The sequence below is a fragment of the Schistocerca nitens genome, chromosome 5, assembly GCF_023898315.1.
Source record: "Schistocerca nitens isolate TAMUIC-IGC-003100 chromosome 5, iqSchNite1.1, whole genome shotgun sequence".
NCBI lineage: Eukaryota > Metazoa > Arthropoda > Insecta > Orthoptera > Acrididae > Schistocerca > Schistocerca nitens.
Window position 1 is genome coordinate 685,844,223 of NC_064618.1, and position 15,415 is coordinate 685,859,637.

Genomic DNA, 15,415 nt, shown 5'->3' on the forward strand with positions numbered 1-15,415 from the left:
TATAAACACTGTATTTTTACACTATTGCAAGTACTGATTTTAGTCATAAAGTTCTTATGTGTGATACATGCATAAGGAAGCTTAGGGCCGCATGTAATGAATATCTTGCATTCTGTTGTCAAATGGAATCCATCAATTTATTATGAGAGTCTGACACACGGCCTATACAAACTGTTACATTAATTTGTGTAATTTAAAAATTTTTATGAGGCAAAGGCACATTCTGCATTCCTAGAGGTAATAAGAAATTTCAAATGTAGATACAGTTATTTTGGAAAAGGAAGTTAATTTAAATTAAAATAATGATATGCAAAGTTTTAGTGTATTTATTGTCACTCATCCCTGAGAGACTGAAGCACCAATTGACTCATAATTCTGGGGCAGCTAATCTCTTCTAGATTACCTGGCCAGCAGCAAATATTTGAGAGTGCTAGTAAGACTCGGTTTCTTCAGAGCTGTGAAAGTGTTGTGAGCCAACTGTTCTGCTGGTTTACAACCTTAAATCCTGAATAGTGGAGCCTGCACTCCCCCACTGAGTGGAGGTCTTGAGATAGAGGATAGAAAAAGTTTTAATTAGCCTCTAAAAATAATAATTAAAAAAAAAGTTGAATAATTTTTTGTTAAATTCTGGGACATAACTGCTGGTTAAAACTTGACTTCAGGAGTAAAATGTTTAGAACTACCAACAAAAATATAAAAATAAAGGTGAAAAACTACCCTACCTTTCCAAACATTAGTTCCTTCCTTGAGGAGAAAAGGGGAGTAGGTTTGGGAGGGTTAAAAAGGAAAGACAGGTCATTCAGATCCCAGGATATTTGCACTGATGACAAAGTTAGGTATAGGTGGGTCCCTTTCATACTGGTGTCAGAGGGACGGGACCTGTCGCACCTTTTTAACCTCATCCAACATATCTTCCTCTCTTCGCCCCCCCCCCCCCCCCCCCCAAAGGAAGGATCTAATAGTTTTCCATAAGCTAGAATAGTTTGTAACTTTTATATTTCTATTGGGAATACTATGCATTTGACTGAGTGAAGCACTGGCCAACTATTCTGGCTCATAATTTAGTTTTGATTAAGTTTTCCTCTGATGGACATAACTTGTTTGTATTTATATGTCTACAGTCCCAATACACATTGAAATCCCAATGCCACTGTAGAGCAGCATCTTGCTAGAGGACCCAAAACAAAATTGTAAAGCCCATTTCCACTCTACCAATGGGCTGTGCTATTCTGTTTCACCTTCTTTAGTGACATGCTACATCACTGGGGCACAGGAATTTCAGTTTATACCAGGACTACATAAATATACCTAAAAACAAACAAAAAATTAAGTACTCAATTTTTTCACTTTATAATTAAAACTTTTGACTACCCTTCATAGGAAAACATTAAATTTAAATTCCATATCTAGCTTAACTGACTACTATTGTGTAAGAAACTTATTTCACAGCTGTGACACCCGCAATAAATATTGAGATATCACAGCAGCTTAAATTGTTTTGATGTTCATCTGTAACAATCTCTCTCAGTTAAGAATCATTCACCAATCTGAAAAGTCTTCATCACATTTGAGGAATTTAATCCGACATCAGCTATAAAGCAAATGTTGCAACAAATCTGGGATTCACAAAGCAACTATTGTAAGCTGGATTATCTGACATCTGTACTAGTCATGTGTTTCATGTTCTGCTGTCAACGCTGCTATTTTCTCCTCCCACCTCAAGTGCTTCCACCGAAAGTACTATGATCAATATTACAGGAGACGGGTAAGAATAGAAATGTGTGGTTTGAAAATAAGCGTGAAGATTACCACATACTATCCTATAACCTGGGAGACATTTGACAAGATTCTGATGGGGGGAGAGAGGGGGAGAGAGGGGCGGAGAGGGGGGAGGGGGGGAGAGGGTGAGAGAGGGGCGGAGAAGGGGAGAGGGGGAGGGGGGGAGAGAGAGAGAGAGAGAGAGAGAGAGAGAGAGAGAGTGTATCAGATAATGTTCAGCCTTCTGAACTCTGATACACATTCCAGACCATCCTGAACATGTCATACATGAATCCATTTGGAATAATAAGTTCAAATGATACCTGCTTCAATTTCCAGCACCAATATGTAGTTACTCCATATATTGTTGCAAATTGTAATTGCACTACAAGCAAAAATACTGCTTTACAGAGTAAATTGTGACAGTTCAGCCACTAATTTATTATTTCTCCCTTAAACTAAGAGTTAAACAGTTCCCAAAAGAAAACAACATATCAACCTGTCAGTATGCTGCAGTCACGAGAATATGAAGTTTACTGTAGCGATAGACAGCTGCCTGTTGGATTAGTATTAGGATGATTTGTAAATTCACCCCGAGTTTCCCTACCATACTTTAAAACATCTGTGTTATCACTATTTTAATTCACATTTATCAAATTTCATATGACAACTTGTAAAGATGCAGAAAGTGCAAAATGTTTCATAAGCTTATAATACAGCAGCACCAGAAAACTATCCTTGGACATGAAACCATTACTCAGTTGCAGGTTGCCTATCTAATGGCTCCCAGGGGCAACAAAAATTTGATTCTCAGTATGTCATATAACCTTTTCAGACTCATTTTGAAAAATTATCATCTTGGCTTGGTTTTCCTTCTCTGGCTCATACCAACTTGCGTCAGTCATGTGGGTCTCATCCTGCTGGCACTACTGCATCTCAGGTTCCAATGATGCAGTATGCCCTACAAAGAAAATGGAATGGCAAGTATTGTCCATACAGCAAGGCAAGATATTTCTTTAATTTCCATTATATTATTTAAATGAATGACTATATGAATGTCTTCTTATCAAAAGAGGTGTAATAATCGTAACTGTACACTGTTTTTATATTTCTTTCCAAATTGTGATTTTTATTGCAGAACAAATAACAACTGTCACCATTGTGCAGATTTGTATTTCATTTAAATTTCACTTGCACATTAAAAAGTATGTATTGCATATGGGATTTAATGCTTTTGCTTCTCAGATGCCAGCTGGTTGGTTGGATTAAAAGAGGGGGTAGGGACCAGACAATAAGGTCATCAGTCCCTTGTTCCAAATAAAACAATGCCACAAGGGTGAGAATAAAACAAACAAGTCTGACAGCACAAAACAGAATGGAAGGAAAACTCACAAGAACAATGAAGGGCAACAAACATGTAAATGGACAAAAGCGGAACAAGAAAACCAAAGAAACGCAAGAAATGCGATGAAAAGAGTAAAACAAAGCAGATGACCACGGCTGGCTGACCATGAGAATAAAATGGAGAAGCCAGCCACTCTGCAACACATTAAAACCTCCATCCTAAAAGCACTAGGGTGGAGGACACAGAGGGACAAAGGACATGTGCTAAAACTTAGATCAAATGATAAAACCTACCCTCACGAATAAAATGTAAAACTAAATCAGCCAATGAGGCATTGTCAGATAAAATTAGCGGCAATGAGTCCGGTAACCCAAGATTCCATCGCTGGGCAGTCAAAGTGCGACAGTGCACCAGAATATGGGTCATTGTCAACTAGGCACCGATTCGACACTGAGGTGGGTCTTCACGGTGCAGGAGGTAGCCATGGGTCCCCCAAGAGTGGCCAATGTAGAGCCGGCAGAGGACAACTGATTCCCTGCAAGAGGCCCGCATGAAAGACTTACACACATTCGTAGTCTCCTTAATGACATGCAGTTTGTTGTGCGTATTGAGACTATGCCATTCCATCTCCCAAAGCCGAAAAACCTGGTGACGTAAGAACGAATGCAGGTCAGTTACTGGAATGCCGAGCTCCATAAGAAGTTTCCATGTAGTCTGTTTAGCCAGCCTGTCAGCAAGTTCGTTGCCTGGGATTCCGACGTGTCCTGGGGTCCACACAAACACCACTGATCGACCGGACCGTTCCAGGGCATAGATGGACTCCTGGATGGTCGCTAGCAAAGGATGACAAGGATAGCACTGGTCGATAGCTTGTAGGCTGCTCAAGGAGTCAGTACACAGAACAAATGATTCCTTGGGGCGTGAACAGATATACTGAAATGTACGAGATATGGCCACCAGCTATGTAGTGAATACACTGCAGCCATCGGGCAAGGAATGCTGTTCAATATGGTCTCTGTGGGCAAAGGCAAAGCCAACATTACCATCAGCCATCCAGTCGTCAGTGTAAACTACTTCAGAGGCCTGGAACACTTCAAGAATCGAAAGGAAGTGACAGCAGAGAGCGGCAGGGTTAACCGAGTCCTTAGGGCCACGGTTCAGGTGAAGCATAGGACTACAGCTTCACCACGGAGGTGTATGTGAATGGACCTCGAGGAGAGGTAGTGAAGGGAGGACTCCAGACAGAAGATATCGCACGCAAACTGCAATAATTAGCCCTGACCTGGGCCGCCTATGCGGGAGGTGAACCGCTGTGTTTGGGAAAGAAGACGGTCATTAGGACATTCAGGAGAGCTATGAATGTCTGCAACGTAACTGGTGAACAGTTGTGCACGTCTGATCTTCAATAGAGGGACTCCAGCCTCCACCAGCACGCTTGTCACCGGACTCGTCCTAAAAGCTCCTGACGGTAGTTGAACTCCGCAATGGTACAATGGGTCGAGCAAACGCAATGCTGAGGGCGCCGCCCAACCATAAACCACTCTCCCATAGTCAAGGTGGGATTGAATGAGGGCTCTGTAGAGCTGCAGCAGTGTAGAGTGATCTGCACCCATGTTGTGTTGCTCAGGCAGTGGAGGGAATTGAGGTGCTGCCAGCATTTCCGGTTAAGCTGACGAAGGTAAGGTAGCCAAGTCAATCGGGCATTGAAGACCAGTCCTAAGAATCACTATGCCTCCACTACAGTGAGTGGATCATCAGTAAGAAAGCTCTGGTTCTGGATGAACGGTACGATGCCAACAGAAGTGCATGACACACGACTTCGCGGCTGAAAACTGGAAGCCGTGGGCTAGAGCCCAAGACTCCACCTTGTGAATGGCTCCCTGTAGGTGCTGTTCAGCAACACCAGTACTGGAGGAGCAGTAAGAAATGCAGAAGTCATCCGCATACAGAGAAGGCGAGACAGATGGCCCTACAGCTGCCAATAGACTGTTAATGGCCACTACAAATAGTGATACACTCAATATGGAGCCCTGTGGGACTCCATTCTCCCGGATATGGATGGAACTATATCCGGTTGGAACTATGGGAGGCACCAACTTGGACATGGAAAGTACGAAGCGACAGGAAATTTTGGATAAAAATCTGAAGCAGGACTCTGAGACCCCACTTGTATAATGTGGCAATGATATGATGCCACCAAGTCGTGTCATACGCTTTTTGTAAATCAAAAAAGAGGGCAACCAAGTGTTGGCATCTGGAAAAGGCTGTGTGGATGGCAGACTCTAGGGACACAAGATCATCAGTGGTAGAGCGTATCTCTCCCAACACTCCTGCTTCCATCATCTGATAAGATGGCAAACTCGGGCACGGAGCCGTTTAAAGGCTATGAGATGCTCCAGAGAAGGGTGACGCTTATGCCACTGTAGAGCTTGCCGACGATCCTCAATTGCCTCAGCAATTTCCAGTGACCACCAAGGGACTGCCTTTCACCGCGGGCACCCTACAGAGCGAGGGATCGCGTTTTCTGCTGCAGAAACAATAGTTGTAGTCACCTGCTCAACTATCACCATCAATGTTACCGTGGGAGGGTGACAGCAGAGGTGAAAGTTTCCCAGTCCACCTTGTTTAAAGCCCATCTGGGCAGGTGTCCGTGGGCCTGATGCCGGGGCAGTGACAGGAAGATGGGGAAGTGGTCACTACCAAACAAGTCATCATGTGCTCTCCAGTGGATAGATGGGAGAAGGCCAAAACTGATAAACGAGAGATCAATGGCCAAATATGTGCCATGTGCCACACTGAAATGTGTAGGGGCACATGTATTTAAGAGGCAGAGGTCGAGTTGTGTGAATAAATTTTCGACATCTGTGCCTCGGCCACTAATCACGGTGCCACCCCACAAGGGGTTACGAGCGTTAAAATCTCCCAGAAGTAGGAAAGGTTTAGGGAGTTGACCAATCAGTGCAGCCAATGCGTTCAGGGGTACCGTGCCATCTGGAGGAAGATATACATTGCAGACAGTTATTTACTGTGTCGTCCTTATCCTGATAGCCACAGCTTCAAGAAGGGATTGAAGGGGCACAGGTTCACTGAATACCGAGTTCAGGACATAGATGCAAACTCCACCTGACACTCTATTATAGTCACTATGGTTCCTGTAATATCCCTTATAACTGCAGAGGGCAGGGTTCCGCAATGTCAGGAACGAGGTTTTTTTGGAGGGCAATGCAGAAAGCAGGTGTAAAGCTTGACAGTTGCTGTAGCTCGGCCAGGCAGCAGAAAAAACTGCCACAATTCCACTGGAGGATGACATGATCGTGAGGCTGGGAAGGTATGGAACATTCAATGAGGCGGTTTATGCTTCAGGGTCACCTGCTGCCACCGATTTATTTCCTGAGCAGTCTGCATCCATGGTGTCTGAGGATCCGGCGAGATCTAGGTCCTCAACAGATGCCAGAATCTCCACCTCATCCTCAGAAGCGAAGCTTGTAGGTAGTGGTGGTGAGGGTGCCATCACAAGTCCCTTGGTCTTGGGGATCTTCTTTTTGGATTTCTCTCGCTGCTCCTTGGGTTTCTCTGGTTGGAAGGGCTTGACTAATTCAGTCTATGGGACTGAGGATTATCGTGAAGCCCTATGACAGACTACTTTTGGGCACTTCAGCCACTGGCGGGTGTCATCTTTCCTACTAGCAGAAACCTGGGAAGGGAGTGACCCAAGGGACCCCTTCCTAGTGAGAGGTGCCGAAGAAGTCTTACACTTCTCCGGCTGAGAAGTGGTGTCTGGTGTCCCCGATGCTTGGGGCAGGTGTCATCTTCTGGCTCAGAGAGTTGACAGGAATTTGCGGAACGGATGGGGCTACAACCGTTCTCGTAGCGGCGGTCTAAGAGGTGGTCATAGCCACAGGATGTACACACTCAAATTTCCTCTTAGCCTCAGTGTAGTTCAGTTGGTCCAGGGTCTTGTATTCCACAATTTTTCTTTCATGCTAAAATCCTGCAGTCTGGCTAGCAAGGGGAATGTTGTTCTCCGCAGTTGACAAAGGTGGGAGGCGGGGTACATGGAGTATTGGGATGTGACGGATGTCCATAATTTTGACATGTGAATGCTGGAAGTACAGCGGGAAGACATATGGCCAAACTTCCAGCACTTAAATCACTGCATAGGAGGAGGGATATATGGCTTAACATCACAGCGGTAGACCATCACCTTGACCTTCTGGGATAATGTATCACCCTCGAAGGCCAAGATGAAGGCACCGGTTGCAACCTGATTATCCCTTGGACCCCGATGGATGTGCCGGACAAAATTAATGCCTCATCGCTCTAATTTGGCACACAGCTCAGCATCAGAATGCAAAAGAAGGTCCCTGTGGAATATAATACCCTGGACCATATTTAAGCTCTTATGGGGCGTGATGGTAATGGAAACATCCCTCAGTTTGTCACAAGTGAGTTATGCCCGTGACTGGGCAGAGGAAGCTGTTTTTATCATGACTGACCCTGCCCACATTTTGGACAAGCCCTCCACCTCCCCAAACTTGTCCTCCAAATGGTCTACAAAAAACTGTGGCTTCATCAAGACAAAGGAGTCCCCATCAGTTCTCATAAATACGAGGTACCGGGGTGATGATAACCCGTTATGTGATGTGACGCACCACAAAAATTGCTCAGTTGTGTAAACAAATCAGGCTCGAACTGGCATCCTCTGTCAGTTGTTATATGCAGTGTACATTCAAAGAGAGTGACCCACTGGACGTAACATGACACCTAGCATCTCAGCAGAGATGTTATCTGTATGAGTAGCTTCCGGCCAGCTTGCGAGTCTATCAATGGTTGGGAAATATTATTGACCTCCTGATGGTGGTTTAATGGTGGAATTTGCCTACTGACAGGTGAACATGACTTGAAACTTTGCTGCGTTGACAATTTGCGCATATGAGACCATTGATGGCATTCCTTTACATCTAGGCCACACACAACAATTAGGTAATAGCTTTGTCGAAGGTGTTATCCAGGATGACATAATTCGTGGAGTCTACGACATACTTGTTTGTGCAGTTCTGCCAGAACAAATGGGCGAGCTTTTCCACGGGAGGTGTCGCAATACACCTTAATGTTTGCCTCCAGTACATCAATGAGCTTGCCACAGTGTCATTTAGGCAATCTTTGAGTTCTTGGTCGGACTGCTGTGCTTGAGCCAATGCGCGAGATTGATTGTCTCCATGATAGCATTGACACACAACAAACACTCTGCCACTACATTGATCAATCCCGAGATAGATTTCATGTCGGTGGAAAACTGAGCAATAAGCTCCAGTTGATTAAACTGTCTCAGAGAGCATTTGTCATTGTTCTGGCAGAAGGCAAAGGTCAGGGGATTGTGGTCCAGGTATATTGAGAATATCCATGCCTCCAGCTGTGGACATAAATATTTCACAGAAGCATAGACTGCCAACAATTCCCACTCATGTGTGTTCCATTGTTGCTGAGTAGGAGACAATTGCAAAGGAAAAAAGTGAGGGGCTGCCAGGCCTCATTAACATACTGTAGGTAATGCTGTGCTGATGGTTACCTGGCTAATACGACCCACCAGTGGGAGGGGTGCATCTACAACAGGATTAGTGAGAAGCGTGGTCTCAGCTATACTCTCCTTGGTGGCTTCTAAGGCATCTGTCATTGACTGTAACCATTGCACAGGTGCCCTGCCTTTTGCTTTCGGACCGGCCAAAGCTACTGTGAGTGGTTCTTGAAGTTCTGCTGCATGTGGCAGAAGGCAGCAGTAGAAACTGAGCACTCCAAGAAACCTGCATAATTCTTTGGCCGTTTCTGGGCAAGGAATATTTAAAATAGCTTCAACTTTCACCAGCAGAGGGCATTATCCCGCTGACAAAATAAGGTGGCCCAAAAATGTTATTTCCAGCTGCCCAAACAAGCACTTAGAGACAATCAAAACAATGCCCTCAGTCAGCATTGTTTCAAACTGAGTTAGCTATTGTGTACCAGCTTGGAGCTAATCATCTGGGCCAGCATGCAATCGGGGGGTCTGCTGACACATTAATGTAGTGAATGATACAATGATGCACCTATTGAGGAGGCCCTGGTGGTCTTATGAGAGCAGGTAACTGGTTGAGCAGCATGGCGTATCCCTTTCCTGTGCCCAGGGTCACCTTTGCATCAACTGCAACAGCGTGACAATGGAACCCAGTGGTGGACAGCCCGGTGATGGCGTCCAGTAGCCCAGCATTGATGACGTCATGAATCAGGCAGTAATGCGCCAAGAAGTCTGCTGATGTAGGCTCCATGACATCTGCAATTACGAAGTTCCATACCAAAGCTTGCGTCGGTCCCATTTCCAATTCCAAGTGCTACATTCCGTAAGTTATATTAGCTGAGCTGTTAGCAGGCAATAACAGTCATAACGTGGAGGCCAGATGGTACTTGTTTAACTTGTCTCGCAGCAAAATGCTGTGACCACATCCTGTACCTATCAAAAACTTTCGCCCTGACTTGCGGTCTGTTTTGAATAGGTGTACAAAAGGAAAACCTTGAGCATCTACCTCTATCCAACATTTATGTCTGATGCAGATAACATTTGTGCCATCGCCAGGTGAGAACAGGGGGTATGCACAACTGCAGTTTGAATACAGTTGGCAACTACAGCACGACTGGCATATCAATTTGTGATGCAACATATGGGGCAGGAATATATTAAAAAACCTTGGAAGCCATTTCCTGTAACTTAATAATTTTCATCTTTGGGGAACATTTTCTCAAAAACTGCTAACAGTATATCAATGAAATTTATACACAATATTGTTTACTTCTTTTCCTTCATTTTTATAACAAATTGTAAAAAATATTGTATAATTCAAGAGTTACAGAAGAAAAGGTGGAAAATTTTAGAGAAAAAAATAAGCATCTGTTTAAAAAAATTGTAAAACAAAAACCAATAAGTATTTCTTAACATGGCATCATAACTTTGTAGAGAAATATTCACTGAACATGTAGTCCAAATTTCAAAGCAATATGTTTAATGGTTTTAGAAAAAATGTTCCTTGTATTTGCTAAAATTAACATGGAGGAGATGGATCGTTCCGGCTCCCCTTAAGTCTTTGAACAAGATCCTGAATGTGGGCTTTCCACGACAGTTTACTATCTATCTGAACACTACAAATTTGAACTGTTCAGTTTCACTAATCATATGCCCATTCTGTGAAACTAGTTTCTGATATAATGGGGCATATGAACTGAAAATTTTTGCTTGGGGGGAAATTGACTTCAAAGAAAAAAATTTTTTAAATTGTTACTTACAGTTAATTAAACTGTCCTGCTGCATATGATGGCCCTTCTTTGGCCTCTAGCAGGTCTTCCAGCTTCTTTTTCACCTTCCTGGATGTTTGTCTTGCTTTCTTGGCCATATTAGATGCAGAACTGGCTGCATCGGCTATCCTCATTTTATCGCAATGTTGCAGCCCAGTGATCATATTTAATTCCCATTTTTTACAGTACCCAACACATTCCAATATTACCACAATTGAATGTAATAACAGCATCATGAACTCGTAGTTTCATTGTATGCATGCCTACAAATACAGTTTTAGGAAGGCAGTTCCAAATTATGCTGTTGAAACATTCATTTGGGTTCTGTGTCTGCCCATGCAGACATTTCCTTAGAAGGTCAGGATGAGCCAAGTCTCTGATGGACACAATCCATGACATGGCTTATCATCAGTAGAGGACTTACGGAAGAATATGGCCCAAACATCTCTCTTCATTGCCTTCAGATTTTCTTTATTTCTCCTAATTGCCTGCCCAAAGTATATCTGCACGTTTTCTGCTTCAGTTTTAGTTAACAGACCCTGTCCGGTCAACGATTTTCCATCTTCTAATTTTTTTCCTCTCGTATCAACAGTTAGTTTTCTCAACCTTGTGTCCAAACATTGTTGAACATGGCCTACACATTCTATTTTGCTAATAATGGCATCTCAATATGGCTTAGAGTTCACCACATTGTTGTATGCCTTACTGTCACCATCACCCAAATATTTGGTGTACCGTACGCCTCTTGTTTCTACGGAGTGATGAAATATTTGTTGTACTCCATGAACTTCCATACCACCACTTGTTCGTCTAAAATTAGCCACACAGTTGTGTTCTTTATGTTCATTGACTTTACAACATTTGCAATATTTAGACATTAACTCCACATTTAACACTTTACCGGTGTCTACATTCGTGGCAGTCACTACTCAATTCAGAGAAGTATGTCCTGTTTTCTGCCAACTTCCATCAAGTGCAACTGCAATATCTGAACACCCATCATTTTCTTCCACTGCTTCCCAAGCAGCCAGTTTCATGCTTTCCTCATTGACCTCACATACAGCTTTCTCTAATATTGCAGTCAGGTTTTCAACTTTATTTGGTGGTTGATGTAAGTTCATCAGTGAACAAAATGTTCTCCCTGCAGCCATACCCTTGCCAATGTATCATAAGGCATAAACTAATATCGTATTGATTTCGTAGGGCCACTTGCATCTGGTTTTGAAGAACTCAAATGAAATCACAGCTGAGCATTTAGTGCAAATTAAATCCAAAGTAACTGCTACGCCTTTTCTCCCACTGGCACACTCAAATTTTCACACTCTGTGACTCAGCACATTGTCTACATTGTCCATATTTAGAAATTACATTTGATAATATTCTCAAATTTATAATAATGTTACTGCACCCCTTGTCACTTAGAGTAAATTCACTGTAACTCTCTTGAAATGGTGAGCGCTTCTTTGATGATGCACTTGTTGAAGTATTACAATTAGAACATCGTTGCCAGGTGACATAACCCACTTGTACAGAAAGCTTTCTAAACTTGCTTCCTCTAAATTGTCGTTTCTTGAAAATGCTTTTACGTTTTGTCATCTTCAATAAACACAACAAAACACACATAAGCAAGCACTGCAAACGTAAGTATAACAATTACTCGCAACAGCTGAACGACTGCGAGGAGAAAGCTAATGGTTCAAGGTTAACACCAGTGTTGCCAACTTGCTCACCAAAACTCTTCTGTTCCTCTGGCGTACGGTGTATCTTTACTTTCCGAAATACCCTTGTATCTTGCACATCAGCAGCATACCGATGACCTGACTGACTGGCTACCAAAGCAATCTTGGTGGAATCAGACATCACGCCGGTACAAAGGAAGCTTTCCTCAAAATGAATGAACCATAATGCAGGGTTGTAGGGTCAGAATGTAGCAGCCGCACTTCCAGTCTTAAGATTGCGAATGCATCTGCGTCCAACATGTTTCTGTTATTGAATGCAATGTTCTTGAGCTTTGTAAATTGTACTCTTGATCACAAATCATGTAGAGGTCACCACTGTTGCAAGTTTTACTGTGTGTGAGGCTTGTGGCTTAATTTCCTGCTCTTACTGTGGAAGAATTGCATTCAGGCAGCAACTGCATTCAATGCACTTTGTTTCCATAATTAAGAGTGCTTCCACATTACAGGAATCACAAGAAACACAAAAATAGAACTAATATAATTGGAAGAAACAAGTCACTGACAGATGCTAAGAGGACAAGTCTCAGTAAGTAATAAACATAGTATTCAAAATCTACATGCCGTGCCAAGGAGTAACCACAGGTCAGTTCTCCAAGCGGACAGCTTGTGAAGTCAATCAACATGTACGCTATTAGCCGATCATGCGATGTCACCATCGCCTTCGCCTGTTGCCAAAAGCTTATGTAATTCTTTGCTTTCAGTTTGACCATTAGCCTGTTCAAAGTGAGGACAAGACAGTTTTAGTACAATGGAAAGATAGCAATTATATTGTAATGGCATTTACATGTTCTGGAACTCACTCAGAACAAAAGGTGCTGCGTGTGCTCTCTCTCTCTCTCTCTCTCTCTCTCTCTCTCTCTCACACACACACACACACACACGCACGCACAGGGGGGGAGGGGAGGGGGGAGGGAGAGAGAGAGAGAGAGAGAGAGAGAGAGAAAGGAAAAAAGTTGATTGCTTACTATACTTTCACTGTACTTTAATACTAACTGCATTTGCAACACATTTTGTAGACAGTGTCCACATATAGCACTGAATGTACTTGCAAAATTACATTATTGTGTGACATGGTTTGTTGGGAGATATGATGTCATTAACAATGAGATGTGTGAAAAACTAGCTTTTGCTTAAAACAGAGCTCAAACTCTCCAGAATTTACTTCTGCAGCGTTTCATAATAAGAGCACTTTGTGTGTGACTTTCAACAATCTTTAAACAAAATTTCAAATCTTTTCTAAACTTTTTCTTGGTTACATGCTTAGTGTCAAGCATATTAACTATTCTGTAAAGTAATCAAATTTGATGCTCTTTATTCATAACAGTTCAATCCTTTAGGTTCATTTGTAATACTCTAAAGCACCAACACAACCTGAAATAAGTCTACCAAGGCTGAGCCAAGTGGAATACAAACTGTGTATGATACAGCTCGCAAATCCATTATTCCTGCATCTGACAAGTTGGAACAAGCACCAGACTCTCATAATGCTCTTTTTTATTGTGCCATTTTCTTGAGATACTGTATCCTGAGCATGTTTGAATTTTTGCCACCACCCATTGCTTGCCTAAAATTCCCTCAGTAACATTTTCTTGCTTTAAAAAATCAATTATTTGATTTTCATTTTAAACCAATGTGTAGAGTTTTTCTCATCAGAATGATTTTTAAAGGAATTATGTAAGCTGTCAGGAAGTCCTTCAGAAATTGATTTGAAGATCTCTTGGCTTACAGCCCTACACATTTTTCTGCTCTGTTGTGTATGAAAAATTTTTCACCAAATCTATGTTTGGGAAAAACGTATGAAACTGTTTTTGGAGTTCCCAACTCTGTGTTAGATGACACATCTCAAGATGCCATTACATTATTGTTCATAGAAGCTACATTTTGTCATCTCATAAACGATCACAAGTTTTGTTAATTGTTTGGTTTGTTTGTTTGTTTGTTTGTGTTGTTTTAGGGCACTAGGGTCATATGCGCTCACGACAGAAATTTAGACCACAAAGACAAAGAGAGGAGTTCAAAATGACTACACATTAATCCCAATGGATGGAAGAGAAGACAGCTACAAACAGGGATGTGGAGAAATGTCTACAAAATATGCCATAGAGAAACAGAGGTCAGGAACTAATAATTAAATGGTCTTTGCCATATTGCTAAGATGGATAAAAAGTACAATGCGGTCAACAGCCCATGCATTTTTGCTAAAATGGCAGATAATTCCGATGGTAAACACAAATGAAAACGCAAGAGGCATTTCATCAGAAAATGGTGGCCCATCAAAGGTTGGGTGCAACAAGTACAAAGTGACGGGGAAGCACCACTTAACAAATGGCAGTGGCTAAAAAGACAGTGTCCGATACGCAACCTAGCTAAAATGATCTCTTCATGATGAGAATGCCGAAAGGAGGTCATCCAAGCTGCTGGGAGAGGCCTAATAACCCAGAGCTTGTTCCCTTGAAGGAAGGACCAGTGGTGATACCAAACTGACACTACGTGCTGACAGACGGCATCACAGAGATCATCGGAGGGAAAGGAAAAACTAGAAGTCTAAGGAGTGAGGAGTGCAGCCTTGGCAGCAGCGTTAGTGGCCTCATTTCCTGTCAGACCAACGTAACCAGGAACCCACATAAACATCACAGTGGCTCCGTCAAGAGTGAGCAAGTGACAGTTTTCCTGGACCAGCTGCACTATGGGATGGACACACAGAGGCTTTGAAGGGCACCGAGAAAGTTAGAGCAGATGACGCAATTGAAAAGCCTATGTCACCGGATATACTGGGTAACCTGACACAGGGTGAAGAGCTCTGCTGTAAATACTGAGCAGTGTTCCAGAAGCCAATACCAAAAAACATCGGCATCAATAGCAAAGGCACACCCGACACCACAGTCAGTCCGAGAGCCATCAGTGTTCACAAAGGTACTTTCGCAAAGTTCCATGTGAAGGTCGTGAAACTGAAAGCGATAGAGCAAAGCTGGACTAGTGTCCTTAGAGACAAATGAAGGCGAAGGTGAACACAGAATTGCAGATGCATAAACGAAACATCTGTAGTTGAGATTCAAACAGACAAGGGACGAATAAAAATGGAGGAGGGTAGTCCGATCTGCTCCCCAGGAAGTCCCACTGAGGACACGTACAACACTGAGGAGCCACGTGCAGTGGGCTACCAAGTAAGACATAAGGGAGGACCAAGAAAGTTCCCTGCCAGGCATGAGCCTCAGGAATTTTGTAGTTTCAACAAATCAAAGAGCAACAGGCCCGA

General features: G+C 42.8%; 1 protein-coding gene across 1 annotated transcript in view; it reads right to left on the reverse strand.

The window, feature by feature from the left end:
• The window catches only part of LOC126259680 (solute carrier family 25 member 44), a 145,261-nt gene that overhangs the window by 64,406 nt on the left and 65,440 nt on the right, over nt 1-15,415 (reverse strand). The gene's annotated exons all lie outside the window — the stretch shown is intronic.